Below are 5,175 nucleotides of genomic sequence, written 5' to 3' on the forward strand. Positions count from 1 at the left end.
ACTGTCAAAACAATTTGACATGTGGGTTCTCTCGAAGTCAAGCCCATGACCGGGGTGTTACTAGCATCATGCTCTACGTGTGCTAGCAGGTGAGGAGCACCTACGTTCTACGCCATCACAAACATGGTCATCGTTGGATTTCATCGTTTATTTAATCCTGGATTTAATAGTCAATTTGCTCTATGTGAAACATTCCCTCACTGTCCTCCTTATGTCCGGTGTAAACATTCAGTACATTCCGAAACACTATATGACTGGGTGATGTTATTTTGAACATTCATTTAAATGATCAAAGTAAATGAACTTATCGGATAATATCAAAATACAAGATGTGAATCAGCATCAGAAGTACTTTTGCTAAAACCTTTCATGCCAGTTCTCAGTGTAGGTGCATTTAGCCAACACCTGATCCTAATGATGTCAGCACAGAATGATCTGTATAAATCAGGACTGGAAAAGGGAGGCACCGTCTCTTTTCTTCTCAGATACTTATGAAGCGAGTATAAAGCAAGTACAGGTAAGCATGACTTTCTGGTCATTTAATTACATTTTGGACATTACAAATTCGCAAATAGTAAAGTAAATGTCATATCTAATTTATTAAACATACATAATTAAATAAATAATCATAAATTGTAAATAATTAAACAAATATTAAACATTTTTATTATCTAAATATACATTTTGGTTTTATTTTTGATAATGCTATATAGTAATGTGATACAGTTGTCATTGTAATTTTAGGTTAAATAACCTGATAAATACATGCATTCTAAAAACAACAAGCCTATAATATAAATATTTCTGTTTTATAATATACTAAATAACAAACAATAATTTTTATTTTTAAAATAATTTTTTAATGTTAAAAATAAATCATGAATCTTAAAATAACCCCTGGGTGCATTCAGCATTTAGATATATGCAATATATTTCATTTCAAGGCTCAGATTTATCATTTGAATAAGAGAATCAAGAAAATAAAATCAATTTGAACAGCAGTACGATGTGGCTCTGTCTTGTTCTAGCATGATAGAACAATGGCAGCAAATTTGAAACATGGTGTGCTAACATTAATGCTAGTGGTGTGTTTTAGCCTTGTAAAGGCAACAATAATCCTGAGGTATCTATCTCATCTGTACTTATCTCTCACTGCACACACTTTATGTGTTGTTTGTATATTTGTATTTTATGTTTATATATAATTTATGTATAGTGTGTGTATATAGGTTGCATATAGTATATATAGTTATACCTAGTTTATATATAGTGTACCTTTCTTTATTTACTTTACTATACTTCATTTTATGCTTACACCTGCACCAAGAGAAATTCCTTGTACACATCGCACAAAGATGGTTCTAGCTAAAAAGGACAAACACATTCAAATTGTGTTTAACCTTAAGAATGATGTTTTTATGTTCATTAGCTAATAGTCTTTAATTAAACTATGCCCAGATGTTTACAAAGTATCATGGTCTAGATATTTTTGAACATTATCTAAGCTTGTTACCCTCACTGAATTCCTTTGGAATTTAGAGATAATTATCACTTGTTCCTCAGTGGATGAAACACGACGTTGTCCCGATTCACTGGGAATCATCCCTGTGATGATGAAGTCCAGTAATGGGAGTTATGTCCACTGTTTCAGGATTCATGTCCACTTTTGCAAGTTTGTTGAGAGAACTTGGGTGAATCTACTGCTGTGAAAACATTAGTCAGATGATAGCTCAGATTTTACAGTTTAATTAAAGTAGGAGATAGGTCTTATAGCTGTTCATTTGGACTAAAGTCAGTTTTGACTTCTTTGCCCCAGCTATTTTGAATTAGCAAAAAATATTTTTATATATTTATATTTTCTATTTTTTTATATTTTAGTTTATGATTTTACAAATTGATATTTGTCTACTGTAAAATTTGAAATTTTCTATCAATTATAAAAATACATAATGTTGTGACCTTACTACAAGCATCAAACTCACAACAGGAGAAGTGATGTAACAAGTGCTGTAACCCCACAGTCAGGGAAAGAACTCACCACAGGCCAAATCAATCTTCCAGATAAGCCCCCAAATAACCTTAGGTCCCTGCTTGATATGTATCAGAAACATAAGATAAAGGGCAAAATTGCCTGCAGTGTTGCTACGCAAGAGTCCCTGTACCCAGGCCATGTCGAGGAAAACATGCAATCCAGACTGAATCCAAGGCAAAGCAAAAACAGGTTAATGACTTGCTCAGCACAGTAACACACTTTGTCTAGTACTGGAGAGACAGCAAAAGGACAAAGGCACTACCAAAAGAAAGCACTAAACAAAACAGCCCCAATTCTAACCTACGTTGTTTTATCTCCTACCTTCCTAACAATGTAGGTAGGCAGTTGATTGGGTGGTACCTGCCTATTTAGATAGGGTGTCTAAATACGCAAACTCCTGTGTAATGATTTATACAGGAACACCTAGACTTACATACCCTATAGTTGCTCCTCATATTGCTCCCCATAGTTGCATATGATCATATGATCATAACATGCTCATATGATCAGAAATAACTCGGGCATGTTTAAGACAAAGCCAGAAGAGAAAAGAGAACAAAAGAGTGAGACGTAGAGTGAGAGTGAGAGTGCAGAATTGCAGAACTGCTTGCATACAGAAAAATATAACAGAGGTCAAGAAACACTTGGTGCAATGTACTTAATGCCAATTCAAGCCCTTCATCAAACAACATACTCTGCACTGAAGCTTACTGCTATGACATAACTTACAGTAGTTTGACACAAAATGCACATGAAAACCTGTTTGCAAAAGCACGAGATTATTGTAACGAGCTTTTCCCTCTTCATCTAGCCATCTCCATTTCTGCCAAAACATGGAGTAGCACTTTTGATGATCTCATTGGAAATGTGATGTCAAAATATTTAAGCACACACGCATCAATGGACTTACCCGGCCTAGCTCCTTACCCAGATGTCTTTGCAACTGGTCTTATCATGATTCTCACTGGTACATCAATGTCAATATTACATTAGTTTGACTATACCTTTACACTGAATTTAGAAACTAAGATGTTATGTAATCCATATTTGTTGCAGGCCTCCTTGCCTTTGGTGTGAAAGAATCAGCACTAGTCAATAAGATTTTTACGAGTATGAACATATTAGTGTTGATCTTTATTATCATCACTGCCTTCATCAAAGGGAAACTGGAAAACTGGTACATTACTGAGGAAACGTTGCTGAATGTAACAGAAGAACTTGAGTAAGTCCACATTCCTATTTCTAGACCAAGCTTTAAATTTACAGCATTTTGCAGATGCTCTTATCCAGAACGACTAACAAAAGTGCTTTGTCATTTACTCACAGAATATATCTTAGTACAATAGGTTAGAATCAAACATACCAATGAACTAGAATACCTTAAAGAATGATAAGTGCTGTAAACAATAAGAGCTAGACTTTGTTAAACAACATAAAGAACATAAACCATACCCTGCCATAAGTACTAAATTAGTCAGTCAATATGGGAGCAGTGTCAGTTGTCCTTTAAATATTCTGCAAATAGGTGGGTCTTCAGTCTGCGTTTGAAGACTGCAAGGGACTCTGCTGTCCGGACAGCAAGTGGGAGTTCATTCCACCATCTTGGAACCAGGACAGAAAATAGTCTTGATGCTTGTCATCCATGAGAGCTGAGGGAAGATATTTCAAGCCGAGCCATACTTGAGGTTCAAAGTACTCGAGGTACGGATCCGGCTTTGACCATTGACCTCATATGAAGGGGCTGGTCCATTTTTGGCTTTCTAGGCAAGCATCAAGGTTTTAAATCTGATACGTGCAGCTACAGGGAGCCAATGAAGGGAGCGCCACATCTGTGGAGTAACATCTGTAAACTTCGGAAGATTGAAGACCAGTCATGCTGCTGCATTCTGGACAAGTTGTAGAGGTTTGATGACTCAGAGGAAAATCAGCAAGTAGCAAGTTGCAGTACTCTAGCTTTGAGATCACAAGAGACTGCACAAGCAACTGGGTAGCTTCCTGCAAGAGAAAGTGTCGAATCCTTCGTATGTTACAAAGGAGGAATCTGCAAGACCAGGTTAGATTAGAAACATGGAGTTGAGAACGACAACAACTGGTTGTCCAAAGTTATGCCCAGGTTATGGGCAGCTTTGGATGGTGATACCAGGGACTTCTCAAAGGAAACAGTGAGGTCATGGTAAGGGTTGGGAGTACCTGGCATGAACAGAAGCTCGGTTTTACTGGGGTTGAGCTTCAAGTGGGTGGCTGTCATCCATGATGCGATGTCAGTCAAGCATGCGGAGATACGTCTGGAGACCTGTGTGTCAGAGGGAGGAAAAGAAATAAATAATTGAGTGTCATCAGCAAAGCAGTGGTAGGAGAAACCATGAGAAGATATTACATCACCAAGAGAATGAGTATACAAAGAAAAGAGAAGGGGGGCTAATACTGAGCCATGTGGAACACCAGTGGAGAGTCTACATGGTTTGGATGTGTATCCTCTCCATTTCACCTGATAGGACCATCCATTCAGATAGGACTGAAACCATCTCCAAGGAAAGCCAGTCACACTAAGCCTGGAAAGAACAGAGAGAAGAATGTTGTGGTTCACTGTGTCAAAGGCTGCTGAAAGGTCTAGAAGAATCAAAACAGATGACTGTTTGGCAACTTTAGTGGCATGATGTTTCTCAGTCACCGTTATGAGGGCCATTTCTGTAGAATGCGCTGGTTTCTAGCCAGACTGATTGGGATCATGCAGCTGGTTCTGGGTGAGAAAAAGAGACAATTTATTATTAACTGCTCATTCAAGGTCTTTTGTGAGGAAAGAGAGAAGTGATACCGGTCTGGAGTTAACTCTGGAGCTGTCAAGTGTGGCCTTCTTGAGGATTGGTACCACCTTGGCAGTTTTGAATGCAGTAGGCACATATCCAGAAGATAAGGAGTTGTTGATGATGACAGAGATGAAAGGAAGCAGATCTCTTGTGATTGTCTGGAACAGAGCAGAAGGAATTGGATCCAGCGGAAATGTAGTCGGATTGCGGGAAGTCAGGAGTTGAAGAATTTCATCTGAGGAGAGAAGAGAAAAAGAAGTCAGAGTTGGATGTTGGGGAATGCACATTGGTTGGAGGAATGGGAACAGAGGAAAAGGACTGGCGGATTGCTGCAAC

The sequence above is a fragment of the Electrophorus electricus genome, chromosome 4 (genome assembly GCF_041902795.1).
Source record: "Electrophorus electricus isolate QZ-2024a chromosome 4, ASM4190279v1, whole genome shotgun sequence".
NCBI lineage: Eukaryota > Metazoa > Chordata > Actinopteri > Gymnotiformes > Gymnotidae > Electrophorus > Electrophorus electricus.